The following is a 24282-nucleotide window of genomic DNA, read 5'->3' as shown; positions in this document are numbered from 1 at the left end:
GAGACAGTGGGCATCCTTGCCTTGTTCCTGATTTTAGGAGAATTGGTTGTAGCTTTTCCCCATTAAGTATAATATTGGCTATTCGTCTGTCATAAATGGCTTTTAATGTTTTAAGAAATGTTCCTTCTATTCTGATATTCTCCAGAGCTTTTAGCATGAACGAATGTTGAATTTTATCAAAGGCCTTTTCTGCATCTGTGGAGAAAATCATGTGATTCTTGACCTTAGCTCTGTTGATGTGTTGGATTACATTTATTGACTTACATATGTTAAACCATCCCTGCATCTCTGGGATGAAGCCTGCCTGGTCGTAGTGTATGATTTTTTGTATGTGTTTCTGGATTCTGTTAGCTAGAATCTTAAGGATCTTTGCATGTGTGTTCATCAAGGAAATTGGCCTGTAATTCTCCTTTTTGGTTGGGTCTTTGCCTGATTTGGGGATGAGTGTGATATTGGCTTCGTAGAATGAGTTTGGGATAGCTCCCTCCTTCTCTGTTTCTCTGAAGAACTTGAGGAGTAAGGGTATTAGTTCTTCTTTAAAGGTCTTATAAAATTCTGCTGTGAATCCATCTGGTCCTGGGCTTTTTTTTGTTGGAAAAATTTTGATAGCATCCTGTAACTCGTTGAAGGATATTGGCTTATTTAATTGGTTTACTTCTTCTTTGCTCAGTTTGGGCAACTTGTATTTCTCTAAAAATGCATCCATTTCTGCCAAGTTTTCTTCCTTTAGGGAGTGTAACTTTTGAAAGTACTCCATTAGGATTGTTTGGATATCTTGGGTATATGTTGTGATTTTTTCCGTGGCATCCCTAATCCTGTTAATATGGGTTTCCTCTCTTCTTTTTTTAATTAATCTTGCCAATGGTCCGTCAATTTTGTTTATTTTTTCAAAGAACCAGCTTTTTGTTTGGTTTATTTTGGCTATAATTTTCTTATTTTCTAATTGGTTAATCTCTGCTCTTAATTTGGTTATTTGGCTCCATCTTGTAACTTTAGGTTCCACTTTTTCTTGTATTTCTAGCTGTTTTAATTGCAACATCAGATTATTTACTTGGTCTGTCTCCATTCTCTTGATGTGGGCACTAAGGGCAATAAATTTGCCCCTCAGGACTGCTTTTGCTGTGCCCCACAAGTTTCTTTGCGAGGTGTTTTCATTTTTATTGAGTTGTAGGAAATATTTTATTTCTTTTCTGATCTCTTCCGCTACCCTGGCATTTCTAAGGAGTGTGCTGTTCAATTTCCATGTATTAGAGAAATTTCTGCAGTATGCTTTGTTATTGAGAACTAGTTTGATTCCATTGTGGTCAGATAGGATACAGGGGATTATGTCGATCACTTTGTATTTGCTTAAGGTTCTTGCATGACCTATGATTTGGTCTATTTTGGAGAAAGTTCCATGAGCTGCTGAGAAGAATGTGTACTGTGTTGTTTTAGGGTGAAATACTCAGTAGATGTCAGTTAATTGCGCTTGAAGTATCACCTCACTTAATTCGGTAGCTTCTTTGCCAATCCTCTGGTTGGTAGACCTGTCCTTTGGTGAGAGTGGTGTGTTAAAGTCTCCTAGTATTATCATATTGAAATCTTTTATTCTGTAAGTTTGAGAGTATTTGTTTAACATATCTGGGTACACCAATATTTGGGGCATATAAGTTGATGGTGGTAATATCCTCCTCTTGGATTGTTCCCTTTATTAATATGTAGTGTTGGTCCTTGTCTTTCTGTACTGATTTTAATGAAAAGTTTATTTTGTCAGATATCAGGATAGCTACACCTGCTTTCTTACTGGGGGCATTTGATTGGTAGATCATTTTCCAACCCTTTACTCTGAATTTGTTTGTATGTTGGGCTGAGAGGTGGGTCTCCTGAAAGGAACGGATGGATGGGTCATGTTTTCTGATCCACTCTGCAGTTCTTTTTCTTTTGATGGGCGAATTAAGCCCATTAATATTAAGAGAAAGTAGAGAGAGATGCATTGTTGTCCCTGTCATTCCCTGTTTTCCTCAGTTTTTCTTCTTTCCTTTCCTCCTGTGCTTGCTCAGTTAGACTTTGATTCATGCCTGTCTGGGTGCAGGTCCCAGGTCCTGGTTGCTTTCTTCAGGTTGTGTCCCCCCTCTCAGTATTCTTTGTAATGCTGGTTTAATGTTTATGTATTCATTTAGTTTTTCTTTGCTATTAAAAAGTTTCAGTTCTCCATCGAATGTGAATGCTAGCTTTGCCTGGTATATCAGTCTGGGTTGGCAGTTATTGGCTCTCAGGGCTCATATGGTACTTTCCCAGGCCTTTCTTGCATTCAGTGTTTGTGTGGAGAGATATAGTGATTCTATTTTTTTCCCATTGTAGTAGAGCTCCTTCTTCATTTTTGCAGCATGCAAGATTGTTTCCTTATTATTCATATCTATCATTTTTACTATAATCTGTCTAAAAGTGTTTCTCCTGGGATCTTGCTTGTTGGGTGTTCTATATGCTTCTGTTATGTAGGTAAGATGTTCTTTTTTGAGGTGGAGAAAATTTTCACCGATTATCTTGTTGAATAGGTGTTGCATTCCCTTGCTCTGAAATTCCTCACCTATGTCCCCTCTAATTATATGAAGGTTAAAATTCCTGGCATTACCTGCTTGCTCTTGAATTTCCCTTTGGCTTAATTTGAGAGATTTTTCCCTATCTGTCTCTTTTTGGTCCAGTTGTTGTATTCTGTCTTCTGCCCAATTCTGCCCAATTCCAGCCTAGAGTATATGGGTTGGGTTTTGGTGGGGTTTGACCCAACAACAACAGAAAGAAAAACCCAAAACCATGGACTACACTCCCAAGTTACTTGAGCAGATCGAACACTTAGGTAAAGTATCAGGGTATAATATTAACCCTCCAAAATCAATGCCTTTCATCTAATCTTCAATAAAGGAGCTAAAAATTAGAATGGAAGAAAGACAGCCTCTTCAGTAAATGGTGCTGGCAAAATTGGTTAACTACTTGTAGAAAACTAAAGTAGATCCTTACATATCACCCTGCACCAGAATCAACTCCAAATGGATCAAAGACCTCAGAGTCAAAGCAGACACTCTGAAAACATTACAGGATGGAATAGGAGAAACCCTAGGTCTCCTTGGCTCAGGCCAAATAGAGACCCGGAAACACAACAAATCAAAGAAAGGTTGGACAAATGGGATTGCATGAAGTTGCAGAGCTTCTGCATGGGAAAGGACATAGCTAGCAAGATTAATAGAAAGCCAACAGACTGGGAAAAGATCTTCACTAGCCATACAACAGACAAGGGTCTCATATCTAAAATATACATGGAACTAAAAAAAAAATTAAATCCCCCAACAACAAATCCTCAAAGAAACAACTGCCCAATAATAAGTGGGCTAAAGACTTAAAGAGAAACCTCTCTGAAGAGGAAAGAAGGATGGCCAATAGACACATGAAGAAATGCTCAACCTCCCTAGCCATAAAAGAAATGCAAATCCAAACAACATTGAGATACCACCTCACCCCAGTTAGAATGGCAAAAATCAAGAACTCTAATAACAACAGATGCTGGAGGGGATGTGGACAGAAGGGAACCTTACTTCATTTCTGGTGGGAATGTAAACAGGTTCAACCAATTTGGAAAGTAGTATGGAGGTTCCTCAAAAGACTCCACATAAGAACTCTCCTATGACCCAGCAATCCCACTTTGGGGCATTTACCCAATGTTTACAAACAAGACCACACTTAAGCTACCAGCACAACTATGTTTATTGCAGCATTATTTACCATAGCTAAGATATGGAACCAGCCCAGATGCCCCTCAGTAGATGAATGGATCAAGAAAATGTGGTATATATACACAATGGAATTCTATGCCTCCATCAGAAAGAATGACATTGCCTCAATTGTTAGGAAATGGAAAAACTTGGAAAAAATTATATTAAGTGAAGTAAGCCAGGCCCACAGAAACATAGGTCCCATGGTTTCCCTTATTTGTAATATCTAGTATATGTATGAGTCAAGCGGAAAAGGTCAGATAATGTGTCAGAAAATGAACCCTTAGATATGTATTTTAATGTTTTTTTCTTTCATGCATTTGTTTCTAACGCATTTATAAGATTATCTCTTTGTTACTTTTATGTACCTCCCCACAGTATAACCCCTGCTTTCAGTATATTTGATGTCAGTATAACTTGTGGAGGAGATGGGGAAAAACAAGTCGTTTAAGGATACAGGAGGACATTGGGTGGGGGGGGGGGGGGGAGGCTGGGAAGGGTAAACAAAGGAGGAAGCTGCAATGCTTGATAAGAAATGTACGCATTATCCTGCCCATGTAATTGTAACCCCTCTGTACAGTATGTTCACAAAAAAAATAAAATAAAATAATAAAAAAAAGAAATGAACTCATTATCTTGCCCATGTAATTGTAACCCCTTTGTACAGTATTTTCACAATAAAACAAAAAAAAAAGACCCTTAACTGAAAGATCACTTGTAAGTAGAAATGGGATGTTCACATGATTATAGCACTTACTTTGCCATTTAAACATAACAATTGTTCCAGCTGTGAGACAGAGATGGCCACTCAGTGTTGGAAATCTGTGACACGTGAGAGAAGTTTGGAGCATACATAGTGTCTGTCCCCAAAGGGCATGGGACAGCTCATTCAGTTGCATGCGCAAAGATTAGTTTTTATTCAGTCAGTTTTCCTTTTAGTAGCCTGTTAGTTGTACAAAGGGATTCTATTCTAATAGGTCTATTTATGTGTACCATATGTATTGGTCAAAGTCATGCCTTCTGTTATTCTCTCTCCTCAGCAGTCTTCCTTTGCAAACCAATCTCAGGAAGATTCACTGTTCCATTTTCACACCTGAACATTAAGCATTTGACCACATTCACTATCCTTCCCTTTCTGTGTTCACCTACTCACTCTCCCTGACATCTCAGGCTGAACAAATTTCAACTTCCTAATATTCCTTTTGTGAAATAGCATGTTAATTTTTCCAAGGAGCTTCACAAATTCTGTGAGAGATATTCATGGTGATTAAAGGGTATGTATGTGTATATATAATCAGAATTTACATTTTTATCATCTTGATGTGTTTACATGTATATTTATCTTTTGAGCCTAGCATCCTCATATAAAGAAAACATGCCTACCTTTTCCTACTTTGCTTAATATGACATTTTTCCAATCTATTCACTTCTTTACAAATTATATAATTTTATTCTTCATTATAGCTGAATTATGTATCACATTTTCTTAATTCATTCACACAATAGCATCAGCCTTTCTCTACATCCACATACCATCCAATCACACTTCTTATACCCAGTCATAGCTGACACAGGGTTCTAAGTTTCCCACCGTGTGGAGGCTTTAGAATCCTTTGGTATAGTAGTATATGATCTTCAAACACACATGATATGGCAACTTATTTCCCTATTTTGATCCCTTTTTATCTCTGTCTCTTGTTTCATTCTTCTGGCTTAGAATTCTTATTATATTAATTAATGTGGAGAGATGGACACTTTTGTTTCACTCTTGATTTTATAAGAAATAGATTAAGTTCAAGCCCCATGACCAACCAAGAAAAGGAAATGAGAAATAGGTTAATTTGTCCCTATTTACTATAACATTGGCTGTTGGTTGTCACATAAAACCTTTATTATGGTAAAGAATACTACTATTACTAGTTTCTTCTGAATTTAAATCATTAAAGGATTTCAAATTCTTTCAAAGGCCTTGTTTGCATCAATTAATGATTGTGATTCTTGTCATTAACCAGGTTTATGTTCTGTATTATGTTTATTGATTTATATATGTTGAACCAATCTTGCTTAGCTAGAACCAAGTTGAGCATGGTGTATGATGTTTTGGATGTACTGTTGAATTTGTTCAGCAAGTACTTTATTGGTCTATGGTTGTCTTTTATTGTCAAGTTCTTTTCTGGCTTTTCAGCGAGTACTTGCCTCAAAAGGTTTTCTGGAATAACTGGTGTCTATGTTCTGAATAGTATCTAGGCATTAAAAATAAATAGTGATCAAGACCAAATACATGGGATGAAGAGATAGCAGGGGAGATAGCAATACATATATAGTATCATTTTTACAGTTCCAAGAATGAATTTGTGATACCATACTTTAAGGTTCACACAAGGAGGATACCCCATCCAGTTCAAGAAGGTTTGAAATAGGAGAACATAAAGAGGAACAGACTCTGGAAAAGACACAATTTAGATATGAAAACTGGGTTATTTAAAGAAGTCGATAGACTGAGTGAAAATCCTAGAATCCAAAAATAACATATATAACTTGAGTCCTCGGTAAAATAGCTGAGAGGGATCCAAAATCTCTGAGTTGGACCTGAAGAGAATGATTTCTTCTTTTTTTGGGGGGGGGAGGCAGGGTCCTGGGCATTGTCCCTCAGTTCTTCAGCTCAAGGGTAGCACTCTACCACTTGAGCAACAGCGCTACTTTCAGGTATTTTCTTTTTGCTTATGTGGTGCTGAGGAATTGAACCCAGGGCCTCACGCATGCAAGGCAAGCGCTCTACCACTGAGCTACCTTCCCAGCCCCAAGAGAATGATTTCTTCTAATTCATTAACTTTATACATTGGGGTTGGAATTTGAAAACCATTTGTAGCCATCATCCCAGGCTTTATAGAGAATACATATGGAAAGAAAGGTCGGGATGTAGACCTGTGTTTCTTCGGTTGTTGTGATAGCCACACTCTTCCTGTTGAACTGACTGGTGCCATTTTCCACAGCATTAATAGTCCATCCTGTAGCGGGATTATTTCAATCCCGAAAATGTTTGCTAATTTTTGTTTTCTGTTCTCATCTTTATATCTTTTTGACTAATAAGTCAGTATTATATTAAACATATACATGGCAGGAGAACCGTACTAAAACCAGACAGACAGGTATATCCAATTGTCTGCTAGAAAACATATGCCTTTGTATATATTTTGGCACAGGGGCAATCTACCACATAATTATGAAATGGAGCACATGCTTCTGTGTTTAACCCTTTGATATACAAGTGGACATCACATTAACACTTTCACGGCAATGAGAAAGTAATTCCTGTTCCCCAAAATCTTTGCCAACCCAGGGTCAAATCAAAACCAAAATTTGATATTCCTGCCTTATCTATACTGGGTACTGGCATCTCAGAAATTTGTTTTGCACAACTCATTTGCAATGAAGCTTCAATTCCTTCTTACATATTTGTTCCATTATTTCAAGGTGGATGTTCTTTATAGCACTGATTTTTAAAATTACTATCTTTATTTAATTATCTAATGACATAACTCTCTAGATTTCTTTTTTGAAGCCTCTCCATAGTGTGGTTATTTACACACACACACACACACACACACACACACACACACACACACACACACCAATATAGAGAGATTTTTAAATTTGTTTTGGCCAAATAGAATTTGAAATTCATTGCATGCATGATTCTACAATACCTATACTCCTAGATTTTGTTTTTACTCCTATGGAAATGTTCAGAGGCTGGTGCCACTATGCTAGAACATGGTTGGAGCTTTTGCTCTCTAATTGATCCATCTTTCCATTTTCTAGAATTTCCTTGGTTGTTTTGTTCATACTTTTTCTTTTTATGATAATGTTTAAGTAGTTGTACAAAGAAGCAGTTTCAGAACAAATATATCTTGATCAATGTCATCTTCTTTTTCTTATCCTTTTCTCATCCTCCTTTTTTACCCCCCCTTCTCTTATTCTTTTTTAATTTTGTGGTTATACATTACATTCTTGATGGCATTCTCCCTCTCTTCTCCTGTTCATTAATATACCCCACGTCCTCTTCACCTCACCACTTTTGAGTTCACAATTCTTGGAGTTTTATTTTGCAGAATTTTGGGTTTTGGCCCTCGAGGGAATTTTAATATTTGTAATCTGACATATAAATGTTAAAATATACTTCCTGAACATTTGTGTTACATATTTCTTTGAATCACAGTATACTGACATGATAACTTAGGAATCATCTACATTTTGATCCTATCAATCTAAAATTAATATTTTAGTAATAATTAAAAGTGTTCTTCTGATTTTATTCTAGAGTACTTCATGTATCTTTTTAGGAACAATATTTTACTTAAAAATTTTTATTATCATTAATTTTGATATATTACATAGGCTAGTATTTTCTTTCAGTATGTCTTCCAATCAGCTTATTAGGTACACTAATATGACTGATATTAAGTTCAGGTTTTGTACAGCAGGCTCTGATATATTCAAGTTACGTTTTTTATTTCTATTGAGATAATTAATAGTCTATATATTATTGTTTTTAATATTTATAAACTCAATTTTTATTGTTGTTATTAAGGAGTTGTACAAATGTGTCAGAGTTCCATAACTCAGGTTATAAGTACATGGGTTTTTGGGTAATGTTCCCCCTTCCTTCACTTTCCACATATTTTTTCTTCTGGTCCCTACTGAACATTACATTGTTCATTTTTAATATAATGTATGTTAAATATAATGACTGCATTTGCTCATCATCCCTCCATTCCTGTATCCCCTTGTTGTTTTGACCTTTTTAGAAAATACCATGATATCAACTTCAAAGTTAAGATTCAGACAAAAGAATGGCTTCTTTATTAATTCTTAAAAGAAATCTGGAGTCTATTTCATTGTGTAGGGTACCCCTTTCAAAAAGGCACCAAGTAACTTAAGATAAGGATGTGACCCTGCTATGAGAAGCACATCACCCAGCCCACCCAATAATTTTCCACCCCATGGCTTCTCTTTCTTGGTTGTTTCAATCTCCTCTTTCAGTTGATGTATTTCTGTACCAATATCTTCATATTTATTTTTAAATCCTTCTTTAAGCATTTCTTCTTGAATCTACAAAATGAAAAAGTAAACCTTGAAAATAAAACTTACTGAATATCAAGAGTTTTCCCTTAACAACCCTAGGAGTTAAGGATGTCCCTGTCTCTCTCTTTGTCTCTATCTCTCTTTCCCCACACTCCAGGACCACAGTGTTCTTTGACACAATTGTCTAATGTCTCCTCCTGATTCATGGGTAGTAAGAACATATGTGCTCCTAGCTCCCTGCGATTCTCTCAGGAAGGTGGGAGGAGCTGGCAAAGGCAGGCTCACAAGTATCCTTGTGATATATCCCAGGCCCCATCCAGACTCACCTTCAGCTTGTGTTCCAGCTTCTTTTCCTGATCTCTGATCAGATTCTCTCTTTCCCTTTCCATCTTCTCCTGTAGTTGGGCCATATTTTCCTTGTAGCTTTTCTCTTGGGCCTCCATCTTTTGCTGCTGCTCCTACTGTTCCTGTCTTAGCATCTCCTGCTCCTTCTCAGCTACTTCCTGATCAGTCCACTCAGATATTCCACATTGGTTTTAGAGAAGAAAACAACAAGAATCAAGCCTTAACCCTAACTCACTGGGATCAGAACCCAAACTGTCTCTGAATTTTTCCAGCGATCAAACTCAGGCACATGTGAGAATGACATGGAAATGTGCTGCCACACTGGCTTTGACAAGACCTGACCTTTTATTTTTCAGATTTAGCATCTTGTACATTCCAGTGTAGTACAGGAAGCTCCTTTCATAAAGATCTTCATGTCCATCAGTTGAGGTTTTCAGGAACCAACCCCCTCCTCTGAATGCGTTACCTTCCCCAGTACCTGCTATAGACTTCATTCCATCAGTGAGAGCTTTGTCTGACTGTAGGATCAATTTTTCTATAGCATCCTGGGACTGCAGGAAGGTCCGGAAAACCTCGTTTGCCTAGGAAACCAATAAACAAGTGGAATATGTCAAACAACAAAAGTCTATTCTCTTGTTGCAGAAATTATTTCCTTCAAATCCTGTAAAGTTTCAATTGTCTTCAAGATTCCTCTGTGTCTGTTCTTTCTTGAACCATAATAGCTAAGCCAATTTCTCTTGTAGTGCTTAGAAACATTTTATAGCAGCCTCTGCCCTAGCTCTCCAGCCTGTTTTCATTCATTGTGGGGTTTGAACTAACAGCCTGGCTGTTGTTCCTCATCTTTGTGCTCAAAACTAGCACTCTACCATTTTGAACCACAGTGCTACTTCTATTCTTCTGGTGGTTAATTGGAGATAACAGTACCACATATTTTCTTGGTGGCTATGAATTGCAATCCTCAGATCTCAGCTTGCTGGAATTATACATATATATGTGTATATATATATATATATATATATACACATATATATGTATGTATGTATGTGTGTATACTTGCTAGGATTATAGGCATGAGACAAAAGCACCCAGATTCAAGCCTTTTTTTCTTTTGCAACAGGATTTCTATTCCAGGATATCAATGAGATTTACATGTACCTAAAGTGTATACTCTTTATCTGGGCACTGGTGGCTCATGCCTACAAATCATAACTAGTCAGATACTGAGATACAGGAGATCCTCATTTGAAACAAGCCCAGACAGAAAAATTCATGAGTCACTATCTCCAAAATAACCAGCAGAGAGCCTAACTAAAAGCGTGGGTCCAATGACAGCATACTACCTGAGCAAGTAGGAATCCCTAGGTTCAAAACCCAGTACCACAAAAATAAACACTATATGCCTACATTCTATTGTTCTACCAAGATACTTCTATTCTTTTATTTAAAATACAAAGAATCCTCTGATAATTCACCTTGACCTTCGTTCTACTCTTAGAGAAATCTTTCCTGAGCTAACTCCAGAGTTCTGTATGGCTATCCTATGAACTGCATACCAGTTTTCCCGAGAACAGGCTCTAGGAATTTACAACTTATTAGCTTCCCTATGCCTCATCTTTCTCAACTACAAAACTTGGATAACATTAGTAGTAATTTATAGGATATTTCTGAAATTTAAATTATACGTGTCCCAGTAGTCTGAAATACAGGTTATTGAGTATTTATGATACAACATAGGGTGTCGAAATTGAGACATAGTGATGCATACTTCTAATCATAGCATTGTGGAGGCTGAAGTGGAAATGATACGAGTTGGAACCAGCTTAAGCTACATGAAACACCTTGAGTTAAATCAAACAAAAAGAATAAACCCAAAATGAAACATAGAATATGATTTTGCATATGTGTGAGCATTATTAACACTAATATTATTAGCATATTAATCACACCATTATTTTTTACTTGGTGTGCATGCCAGCATGACATACCTTATCTTGTTAAATTCAAGTTACTATTTGTATCTGAGGCAAGACTATCAGTTTCTTGTGAATAGAACAAAGGGTATATTTAATTTTTAAATCTCATCAACTTAATTAAGAAACAATTGCACAACTTAATCTATGAAAAAGTCCTATTCTATCTGGAAGTTCTGGAAGTATCTGGAAGAATAATTAATTGTGAATATAGAAGGAAAAATGCAGATTTTCTTCTCACAAATGATTTTGTGTCCTTTAACAATGAGATTCCCATGCAAATGCCTATGGTTCACGCCTCTAATCCTAGGTATTCAGGAGGCTGAAATCTGAGAATCATGGTTCAAAGCCTGCCAGGGCAGAAAAGTCCATGAAACACTTATCTCCAAACGTCCACTAGGAATCTAGAAGTGGTGTTGTGGCTCAAGCGGTAGAGCACTTGCCTTGAGCGGAAGAGGGCAGGGACAAAGACCAAACCTAGAGTTCAAGCCCCACATCTAACAAAATATAAATAAATAAAGAAACATATAAGTACATAAATGAGATTCTCTGACTAACTGCAATTCATCCCCTTATTTCTCACCTTTACCCCTTTCCTGGGCACTAGCATATAGTCCTGTTCAACCTTCTTCTTGGCTTCCAAGTAGTACTTATGCTCTCCAGGTATAGAGAAAGTGCTATTGGAAATGCTTTCCATGGAAGACTGGGAAATTTTCTTCAGCTCCTTCTGGCAGTATTTGCCAGATGCATCTTCATTCTGCAGGATGAAATCTTCCTTCTTTCTCTCTATGGTATTCTGTTAAGGTGATAGGAAGACAGTGCAATGAAGGCATTAGAAAGAAATTCTAGGTGATCTTCATGGAAGACGTAAGGTGAAGGCATCGGAGCACATGGGGAAAAGGGAAGGAGCCATTACCACTTCTGAAAACAGTCTGAGTAATATTGGTAAGCCCCAGAACGTTCTGAGAGCCAGGCTCATTCTCTGTAAAATGATGGGATTTAATTACAGGCCCCACACAGTTCTTCCAACAGCCCAGTGATGAACAACAATAAAGCCATGAAAGAAGCTATAGCAAGTGAATGTGGCTAAAAGGAGAGTAAGCTCAGGATGTGCGTTGCAAGGATGAAAAGGAATGCCTAAAAAGGTTGCAATATTTCTGAAGTTTCTCATATGTTCAAGGTTTTGGAACCATTTGTTAATTCTTGCAATGTTTACATAAGAGTGTGAAGTGATTTTATCCTGACAGAAAATTGATGGCAGAGTCAGAAGTTTTGACCTCATTTGAGTGCCCTGAGCAGAGCACTTGTTGGCTTATCCAACATCCACACACTATACTTATGATAAACAGACTGTACGGCATATATAGAGAGAGATATATTAACTGTATGTTTTAAGTATATGATTGCATATGACATACAGAACCATAGGTCATATGTATACAATGGTATGGAAAATTTATAAATGCACATGTGGTTTTTTTAATGCTGTTCCTGGGGCTTGAACTCAGGGCCTGAGCTATTCCTGAGTTTTTTGATCAAGGCTAGCACCATTTGAGTCACAGCTCCACTTCTGGACTTTAGCTGTTTAACTGAAGATAAGAGTATCATGGGCTTTCCTACCCAGATTGGCTTTGAACCATGATCTCAGATCTCAGTCTTCGGAGTAGGTAGGATTACTATATGAGCCATTGGTGCCTGGGTTTTTTACTTGCCAACCATATTGTAATTTATTATGCACCAATAAAAGATAAATGTCTGGCACCCATCAGCCTGAAAATCCTCACATTCATAAAATTCCAGGCTCCTAATGTACAGATAGGAAATGATCCATTGGGTTAAAATGATGAGCAGAAGCATTGTCTCAAAAGAGGAAGACTTCAGGAAAGACAGACCAGGAGCAGACATTGTACCATTAGATCCTTTTGAAACTCCCTCTTGTCATCCTTGAATGATAACTCCATGAAGACTGAGATGGCTTCTCTCTCACAGGCCACATGCACATCCAACAGCTCCTGGAGGTCCTCAGCGGGGAGCCTCAATTGCTGAGCCATGTGCTGGCTGTAGTGGTTGGCTGCCTTCTGCACAGCTGCTGAGTTCGCACGCTGGGCCATGGTAGTCACAGCGTTTTCCAAACATGGCACTGCTCCACTGTTGATAGCACTGACATAAGTCTCCACCAGAGTCCCCAGGCCTGGATGAGCCCAATAATTTAAGGAGAAACGTCAAGCTACACCCCTATTTTATTCTAAAATTAGCATTGTGAAAAACATTAAGACTTTAAACAACTTTCACACTTTTTTTGTTGATATCATTGCTTGAACTCAGGGCCTTGAGCTTACTAAGCAAATGCTATATGAACAGAACCACACCAACAACACTTTTTGCTTTTTATCCAGTCCTGTGACTTTAACTCTGGGCCTGGGCACTGTCCCTGAGCTTCTTTTGCTCAAGGCTAGCACTCTGCCTCTTGAGCCACAGCGCTATTTCTGCCTTTTTCTGTTTATGTTGTACTGAAGAACCAAATCCAGGGCTTCATGCATGCTAGGCAAGCACTCTACCACTACACCACATTCCTAGCCCCACTTTTGCTTCCGATATTATTTTAAGGATAGCATCCTTTGTATATACCTGTGCTATCATGAATTTTGAGCCTCCTTTTCATGCTTTCTGCATATCTGTGTTAACAGACACAAGCCACCATGCCTAGTTACTGATTGAGGTAACTTTTTGCTAATTTTTTGCCCTGGATAACCCTAATTTATTATCTTCCTAATCACTGACTCCTGAGTAGCTGATATGAAATTCCTTTATCCTATTTGACAAAATCTACTTCTTGTGGCAGCACTGCTTTTTCCTATTCATTTTTTCTTTCAGGCTCTTAATTCACACATTATAATTTAAATCACTAATAATCACCAATATGATCAATGTGTCTTGTCTAGAGAATTCTATATAAAGTTTTTTTAAAAAGCAGACTACACAGGCAACATGAATGAAGTTTACAAATGAAATAAATTGTCTAACTTTTGGGACTCAAGTCTAAATATGAATGAAAAACTGCATGTTAATTTAAGAAGAACATCATGACAGAACTTAACATTATGTGTGCATGTTGTCCACATCCTGAAGCCACTTCTGTAGCTAGAATTAAACTGAATTTTGATTTTAAACTCCCAATGAACCTTTAGGAACTTGGCATCTTATATGGTTCATAACTAGTTTAAATTCACAAAATATTTTTCTATCCATACAGAATACTTTCCAAAGTGACTTAATCTAAAACACAGGAATTAATCTTTAGCATCAGTTGGCTCTTATATGATCAGTGAAATAGATTTTAAGGTATATTCTATCTCAATAAAGCTCCATCAACACAAAAAATAATTAGGAAAGATGAAATTATATGAAGCATGAACAACTATTTTTCTATATGCTTAACAAATGCAAAAATGTAATCAAAGCATTACTTAAGAGAATTAAGATGAGAGGTAAATCCAGGAGCAAAGAAGACTCACGATTCCCAGTGACAATAATTCCCTCTCTCAAGTTCTTGGGTTTTGCATTGGCAAAGATGTAGGAGCAAAAGTTTTTAGATTGCACTTGGAAATTGCAATCCAGCTGGTCTTCTGGCAAGTCTTCAATATGAATTAAGAGTTCTTTTTCTTTTGTAGGTCGATCAAAGACAAAACATTTGAGTTTTGGAAAGAAATGCCTAATGCACTCCCTAGGCAAGTTGGCATTTCGAATTTTTGGATTCATGCCTATAAAAAACAAAAGGAATACAGTGAAATCAGGGGTTATACCATGGTGGAGGGACATAAAAAGGAACAAAGAAATCATCTTATAAGTATGTTAGAAAAAATCTCAAGAGAGAAAAAAATTGAATCCTTATCTTGAGGTTCATTTCACCTAACATCAACTTGTCTGACAGTTTCTGCTTGTCTCAGTCATATACTAGTTATTGGGGGTGGTGTGGGGCTGTGGGGGAGGGGGGGAAGGGGAGGGGTTAGGAAGCGGAAACAAAGGAGAAGGCAACAATGCTTGATTAGAAATGTACTCATTCCCTTGCTCATGTAATTGTAACCCCTCTGTACTTGAACAATAAATTTGCACAATAAAAAATAAAATAAAAGGAAAGGAAAAAAGGAGATAATGGATATAACAAACTGGCATTTAAAAATTCAGTCATATATTAATAATTTAGAGTAGCGAGCCCTAATTGTAACAGTTACAAATGAAAGTTGATCTCTAAGAAAAATTAAGATACTTGTCTATAGACAACACACAAATTCAATAACACATTTTGAACATTTACAATAAAAACATAAAATGGAAAAATTGATCATTGGAAGGGCAGCCATCAGGCAAGGGGCTGAGTATTTTCAACCAACCCTGGCGATCAACGCGGTGACAGATGTCACAGCCAAATCGCCCTCACATCCGAAGGGCTGAGTATTTTCATTGCCAGAGATTTTTACATCACTGTCTTAAAATCTCCTTAAAAATGATACTTCATTGCAAACCAACCGTGTTCACAGAGGCAAAAGGCAACAAGTAATTGAAGATTAGGTATCTATCTGTCCACAAAAGGAGAAAATTGATTAGTATCCCTAGTTCTGGCAAAACTCTCCTGAGTTAAGAATTTAACTAGTGAGTAGTGAAGCAAAATCGTTAGAAGCAGTTTTATGATTCTATTGTATCTTTGACAGAAATGAAATCTATGACATAAAATAAAATTATATCAGCAAAGGGTAAGATGCTACTGGAGAAAATGCTAGAAAGAAGATACATAATATTCAAGTCAGAACAGAAAAGCTGTTAGAAATATACAAATACATATATCTGTATATATGTATACACACTCACAAGTATAAGTTCATACCACAAATTGCTTAAAGACTACTTTCACCGAAAATTTTGAAGAGTAAAATTAACTTAGATGTATTATGGATATCTCTTCATTTTCTAAATTAATCTATGAGGCTTTACAGAGACAATGTGAACAACTAGAGCAATGATCAATAAGCATTTTGTTTTTTCCCATCCCCTCCCCAAATTAGAGAAGTGTACATACAAGATGCAGAGCACAGACATCAAATACAGTGAGAACAGTGGTTATACTGTGGGGCAGGAACATGCAAAAAAAAAACTCACATGGTACATTATAAATACGTTAGAAACAATAGCAAGAAAATAAAAACCACTTTGTATAAGACACTATGTTGACAAACAAACTTTACAATTTAGGCAGGGTGGGGGGAGTTGGTAGGTAGAGGAGTGTAGTTGTGGAGGTGAGAGGGAAGGGATTATAGGGGGGGAAAGGAGGAGGCAACAATGCTTGATAGGAAATGTACTTATTACCTTACTCATGTAACTGTAACTGTTCTATAGAGTATTTGTACAATATAAAACGTATAAAAATAAAAAAGAATTGGTCAATAAATGTTGAAAGACTGAATAAAATAATATCTAAAAATATTGATAGTCTTTTCAAGTGCCCCAAATAGTCTACTTTGATAATATGTTCATTTAACAATTGTGAAATATATAATTCATTAAGTATGAGGGTGACAAATGAACAGAGTGATATTATAGGGAATGTAACTAAAAGATTGACAGCCTTATTCAAAAGAAATATCAGGGCTTTTTCTTAATTATTCACTGTACAATATTCTTCCATTGAGGAACATCAAGGAGCCAGATACTAGTAAAATACAATGTGGAAAATATTTTGATTTAAAAATTGACCCATTTTATTACATGTAATTCTATACTAACCAAATTTAAATTTTTCACATGAAGAACTTACTTTAAAAACTTACTAGGAAGTGGCACTGTGGCTTAAGTGGTAGAGCACTCAGCTTGAGCTGAAGAACTCAGGGACAGTGCCCAGGCCGAGTTCATGCCCCATGACCAACAAAAAACAAACAAAAAACCAAAATTAATAAATGGACCTTTCAACATTATAGGATGGATTATAATAGGGATAATTTTTCATGATGTTAATGGGCCTAAAATAATTTGATCCAGTATTTGTGCCCATTCTAGTGATTTTATATTCCACTTGAAAATTTCAAACGATAATACCAGAACAAGCATAGAAGTGTCTGGGGATTTACTAATTGTTCAGATGAAAACCCAAAACATCACAAAAAATAAAAATTTTTTAAAAAGTATTTGTAAAGACAGAAAAAAAAGAAAACCCAAAACTTTTTCTACAACATATTTTGTTAATATTTTATTTGTATATGGTTCTGTTGATGAACTATTTCACTAGATAATGTTATTTTAATGTTCAGGTACAACATATTAGAAAGAATTGTTGGTTTTTATTTTGAAACTTCAGATTTTATGACATATCATCTATGAGAATTGATAGAATTCTGTAAAACATTGGCTTACATGTAGTATTTCATAAAATGGTCTATTGAAATATATTTAACTTTTTTAGATATGAGAATTGTTGTCATAAATGATACGAGAGGACTATAAAGTGGAAATAGACATTACATTTTTTAAGATGTAATTTTTAATAGAGTAAAAATGTAATTTTTTAAATAGAGTCGTATTTCTTAAAAACTAATCAGTTGCCTTTCAAAAATTAGTGTTTCATATTGTAGCACAATCCAATCTAAAATAAGCATGCACATCCAATGCAGATTAAAAGGGCTTAGTATATACCATAACCCTACTGAAACCTTCCCCTTCCCGAGACTCCCTCTGATACATGGAATAAGCTTTAAGGCATTCTCTAGATATTCATCCTCTGTGATGGGCTGGTCATCTAACTTCAGCTCCAGAATGAAATCCCGAACAACCCAAACAAAGTCTGGAAAAAAACTCACAAATTCATCAGAGTCATCCATTTCATCAGACTTCTTAGTGGACTTTGCCTTGATTAGCTCTGTTAGTTCAGTTACATAGCTGGGATCTTAGCTAAGGAATGAAAGGCACCATACATCATAAACAAGTTTCAGATCTCACCTACAAACCCATTGATAACATTCCTTTTGGTGTAATGTACCCTTTCTCAACCAGGAAAACTGAGTCACTTGTAGAAACAGGGTTAGTTGCCATTTTCCTAAACTCAATACAGCATGACTATTCTTTTCCAGGAAGGATACTGCAGCTGCTCCAGTGCTTGCTGGTTGATGGTTCCCATGCTGTTGTAAACAAAGGTGCTGCTGAGTAGAATGGACAAGGCAAAGATCCACGAGTCATTCTTAGGATCACACTAGAAAGCACATGAGAGCAAGGAACAGAGAAGTCTACTTGTTTCATTCTTTCATTTATTGTTTATTTAGGACTACAGTTGAAATAGAGAATAAAAGAAGACAAAGTTTATGAAAATATCCTAAGTTTATACTTGCTTTTCATTAACAGTGACATTCCTCAGGCCTTGGGTTCTTAGCGTGAATGATATTGTCAATGTGCATAAAATATTCTCTACAGCAACTATATACGATCATATATATTATATATAAACAAATGCAACATATATGCATCTATATGCATATATGTATCCCAGATGATCATCTTTGCCAATAAAACACTGAAATTTTATTGTGTGAGATAAAATTGACCATTTTAGTAAATAGGAAAAAACGCTTTGCAGCTTCACACATATGAATGTCTCAGTGGAATAATAGCTGTTGTTTCAATCTGCTTTGTTTATTTAAAAAGCTGATAGAATGTTTAAGTAGAGATTAAAAGATAACACACATTGTAAAACCAATAGTAGACAAATGAGAAATATTATAAAGTATAAGTCATACATATGTATCACATAGTCATATGATTTGGCTGAAGCAGTGAGCATGTGTAAAGGGCTGAAAGATAAAGCAGAAACAAGATTAAGGATGAGATGAATCATGAAGTATAGAAAAATAGAACTATGTACTACTCAACTCCCACCAAACTACAAAGTAAATGAGTAATTCTAGACAAAAGCAATTTATACTATGGTAATAGATTTAAAGTACTCTTGGCCTCATAAATGAGTCCTGAGAGTCCATACCTCTAGGAAATAGTCTCTGAGTTATATAACTGGGTTATATGGACACTTCTGGACATCTATAGCACCTGTACTGGTTATACAAAATGGGTGTTGGCTCCTGAACTAGGTCCTTACCTTTTACTGATGGATCTATAGAATATAGGATAGGGACTTAGAATTGGTATCTTTAGTGAATATTTACTACATTGTAACATACTCTCAGCTGCAGAGAAAATTTCACCATAATATGGACAACAAACTGAAAGAACTCTCAATATCCAAAGATGCAACAAAGCAAAAACAAGGTATAGAGACCAGAGTCCAGCTCAGTGGTAAGCATATAACTAGTATGTATGTAAGGCTCTATTTTGTCCAATCCCCAATACCTTCCAGAAAAGCATAAATAGACTTTCTTTTCTACTGATATGAATGACTAAATAAATGAGCAGCTGACAGAGTAGAGGAAAATTCTTCCTTATGGAAGATCTCCGATTGCACATGTACATGCTCCCTTTGTCTGAGGTAGAATTTAATGTCACTACCATCTCACATTAAGATGTCTATACTAGATTAGGGTTGTAGCACATTGGTAGAACACTATATAGGATGTACAAAATCCTGATTTTGATGCCCAGGACTAATAAAAGAACAAAGAATGGGTAGACCTAGTGACCCACTTCCAAAAAACAGAGTTAGAAAAAGGGGGAAAGTTTTTAAAAAGAATAATAATACATCAAAATATTAGAGTTTATCAGAGTAATGCAAAGAGACAATTTAGCCTTAATTCATAACTGGATTTGTAGTTGTAGGAGTTGAATTAAGCAATGGAAATTGAATTAAGATGACATATGGTAAGTTAAGAAATACAACCAAAGGAGAATTCTCCATGATTTTGATTTACCTTCTCCACATCACCCAGACCCTCAGTGTCCAGAAGGACCAACGTGAAATTTGGTTTCGTTGGGTGAGTCACACACCACATCCAGATACCTTTTGTTTGAGGCCTCACTGTACTGCCCAGCTGGAAACCTGCAACCAAAGAGAAAAATATTAATATAGGTGTGCTTTAAGTTCTGAGAATATACTGAGTCTGTCTTTCAAAATAATGAGCTAGAAGGGCAGATATAAAATATAATGAAGGGAGCCTTCATAGGCAAAGGATTGATAGAACTAGCAACAGATTTTCTGGAAATCAAGAAGGAGCAAATAAAATGACCTTATTTAAGGAAATCACCCACACTGATCAAGATGCACTGCAATCATGAACTGCTCTGTGCAATTGTGCAATGACTTGCAGATAATAAAATGAAAAAATAAATAAAAATATCACAAAAATCACCCTGCATTTAAAAAAATAATGAATACACATAACAGTATGGGAAACAGTTTTACTACATTATTTATATGGGTTATAAAGTTAGTAAAAATTATAAAGCATCTTTTTTTTCTAGAAAATGCAATTCTTACTGCTTTCCTTATATCTCAAAATATTCCTTTATTTTGAAAGATTAAAAATTAGAGTTACAGGGGGCTGGGAAGGTGGCTCAGTGGTAGAGCGCTTGCCTTGCATGCTCAAGGCCCTGGGTTCGATTCCTCAGCACCACATAAGCAAAAAGAAAAAAGCCGGAAGTGGCGCTGTGACTCAAGTGGTAGAGCGCTAGCCTTGAGCTGAAGAGCTGAGGGACAGTGCCTAGGCCCAGAGTTCAGACCCCACAACCGGACCCAAAAAAAAAAAAAAATTAGAGTTACATTTTACAATTGCTAACTGCTGATTTTGCTTCTGTAAACTTGCTTACGCACTGACCCTTCCCCTCCCGAAAAATAAGTAAAAAGTTTCAGAGTCCAGATGCGGCCCCGGGACAAGGTCTGTGGTTAAAGATAAAGAACAAAAAAGTATGTTTTTCTAAGTTCTTGTTTGAAAATTCCCCAAATGGGACCCAAGATAAGGACCATCTGGCGAGTCCAGCAAACCACCCCCCTAGATTTGCCCTGAGCCAACCATTTTACGAAGAGTGTTACAAAGTTTCCCGCATAGCAAAATGATTGCTGGAGTACACAGTGACTTATAAATGGACCAATCCTGGGACACCTGGTATCATATGCTAATCCTGTGGTTTTTGTCTTTAAAAATGCCTGTAACCACTGCTCGGGGCTCTCTCCCTAGCCGAGGCAGAGAGTCCATTTGCATAAACGCTGAATAAACTCCTCTTGCTTGTTGCATCTACTGGTGTGGAGTCTTGGTTTCTGGGGCGCCCTCCCGTAGACAAAAGTATCCCAGAGAGTCTGGGGTCTTTCAATTTCACTTTTATAACCAAAACATACTAGGTGACATCTGCATTGATTCTGCAGTCTTAACGAAATTATGTCAGTGGGAGGAAGGAAATAATCAAAGGAACTGAGTAGGTAAGATTAGATTGCACCAGAATATTATTCTTGTAGGTCATTAAGGAGAATAAGGAAAATTCCTGTTGTTTACAGAAGTGTGATATCTTATGAGTATGGATTTAAAATGATAAGCTTTCATGTCAATCTTAATAAAGATTGAAAGTTTTTCCCTTAGCAGGACTCAGATTCTTCTTGATGGTATAACAAGCATGATTACCTTGCATTATCAATGATCCCAGCAAATGGCTCCTGTCCTAAGAAAGCACTCACTTTGGTTGTGTCCTGCCAGGTGGTTCATCAGGTAGGATTTTCCTGTACGATACATTCCTACAATGGCCACCACCACCACAGGCTTTGTAATCGCTTCAAGAACCTTGACTGCTTCGGGGTTCACCATCAGCTGCTCTTTCTCATTTTCCACTAGACAAATGGGGGCCATCACCATGGATTCTGATGCCATGTTAAACTGCACCCCCCAAAAAAAAGAAGTAGAAGAAAGAATAAAAGATTAATAGAATACAGATCTAGTGGCAACCTCAAGAGCAAGTACAATCTCACTTGTGTGTTTAGTTGTTTTTACAAAATTAATTTAATTTTATACATTTTTATTATCTTTCAATTGCTATACACAGGGGTTTCAAGTCAACATGTGAGTTGTGAGGACAATGCATCTTGGTCAACATCACCCTTCCTTCATTCTTCTCCATGTCTCCCAATCCCACTCATCCCCTCAATTTTGAACATAACTCCTGGCCAGAACAGCTCATTGTCATAGGTACCATCCTATCAGTAAGGGAAAGGCAAGGCTACATTTTTTTTCAAGAACATCTCTTAGATGATTCATCATTGTATAATAACTGTGCTCACACACATTTGTTCTTTCTTCCTTGATTTTTTCCTTCTTCCCTTTCTTTTTCTCTCCCCTCCTCCCCTCTTTCATTTTCTTTTTCTCTTCTCTCCTTCCCTTCCTATCTTTTTCAACTCCCTTCTGTCTGTTCCCTCCTCATGTTTTTCTCCCCATGCTCCTCTGCTTCCTGCCTTTTCCCTATCTTTCCCCTGACTTCCTCTCTCTCCCTTGTCCCTTTTTCATCAATCTCTCTCTCTCTGCAACTTCCCTTTTCTCCCTATCTCTGCCTGTCCTTCCCCTTCTCACCTCCCCTACTCTTTCTCCCCCTCTCTTCTCTTTTTCTCTCCTTCTTTCTCCTTCTCCCCCATGTCTGATTGCAGTACAGGACTAAGATGGTGAGCATAGATGCTTTCAAATCCAAATTAAACAGGAGAAGAAGGTCATATACTGGATTAGTGGTTTCCAAAAGCTGTTGCCTGGGTTAGACCAAGATACAATTAAATTAAAACTATCCCAAACTGATTTTCTCTAAATAACACAAGCACACTGGGGTCTTACTATGGAGCTAACACATTTAAAAAAATTATCTTTAAGAAGTTGCACAAAAGAGTTTCAATTTCACATGTCAATTTGTGAGTACAATCATATTGATCGAAGACACTCCTTTCATGCTTCTCCTCAAACCGCCCATCTCCTTAGTTTACATGGTTCCATTTTCAGCTATGAATACTGAATATTATAACTGCATTTGCCCACCCTCCTCTCTCCGCCCACCCCGCCCCAACATCTTGACCTCATGTTCACATGTTCAGCTTCAACACAGTAAATTGTTTAAGGGAATTAAACAGTTCAGAAGAGATCCCAGGCTGAGACCTTACTGTTGTTTGTTACAATTGACCTATCTTTGTTTGTAATATTAAAGAAATGTTGAAATAAAGAAATGAGAAAAGAAAGTAGTCCAAGCGGCTCAGCTTCAAGGAATCCATGAACTACTGCACATGGACAGCATGAAGATGGGCAAGCCGTGCACTGAGGTTGCAAATGGACTAGTGAAGACTACTTTTGTTCTCAGCTTTTCCAATTCCAGGCAGCTACTCTCAGGGAAACATCTGAGAACTGAGGGTAATGTTGAAGTTGGGGCAAGAGAGAGATGGAAGGAGCAACCCTCCAGCAGTGACTCTGCTGGGGTTTGGAGTTAGGGTTTGGTCCCTCAGTGCCAGGAGGGAATTAAGGTCCCTTGAGGCAGAGGAGGGTAGGTGTCCCATGCAGGGCTCTCTGCTGCAGTCCCTGCTGGACACCTGAGGAAGAGCAGCTCCTCCTGTGTATGCTTCGGTAAGGTCCACCACCCCATGGCTGCCTGGGGACTGAAGGAGCCTTAGGAGCTGAACTACCAGAAGCACTCTGGATGGTTACACACCATGGAGCTTCCCATGTCCTCCCACTCCACTGCTGCTTAGCCTCTGACCCCTCCCCAACCCCCTACCCCACCCCCTACCCCCCCACTAGTAAAATTGCTATGGACCTAGCTCCCTGTTGCTAATCCTCAAGGAATAGCACACCAAAGACCATGTTTCTCCACACAACTCACCTTTGTGTGGGCTCTGTAGTCAGGAGACAAGTTCTCAGCTGCCTTAGCTCTGAGTTCTTCTGTCTGGCTAGTCAGGAAAGCACTGCTCTTAAAGCTGAGCAGCAAATCGCATAAGGCAGCCTGCCAAGTAAATGTTGGACAAGAACAGTGAAAATGAAACTGTATTCATGTGCTGAGGTAATCAGAGAGCTTTAGCACAGTTTTTAGTTAGTCAGAGGATCAACTTTCTGAGCAAGGGGAGGAAAGTTCCAGTGTTCTGCATCAGCTTCTCAAGCTGAAAACTTAGCAAAGAATAAAAACAAAACAGAATAGTCAAAGAACAC

General features: G+C 37.3%; 1 pseudogene; it reads right to left on the bottom strand.

Annotated features, from left to right (window-relative positions):
• Positions 1–8577: 8577 nt before the first annotated feature.
• Positions 8578–24043, bottom strand: LOC122118364 (annotated as a pseudogene).
• Positions 24044–24282: the final 239 nt, after the last annotated feature.

This window comes from Dipodomys spectabilis, unplaced genomic scaffold, assembly GCF_019054845.1.
Source record: "Dipodomys spectabilis isolate Male_0828 unplaced genomic scaffold, ASM1905484v1 ptg000148l, whole genome shotgun sequence".
NCBI lineage: Eukaryota > Metazoa > Chordata > Mammalia > Rodentia > Heteromyidae > Dipodomys > Dipodomys spectabilis.
This window is presented reverse-complemented; position numbering and strand designations above follow the sequence as displayed.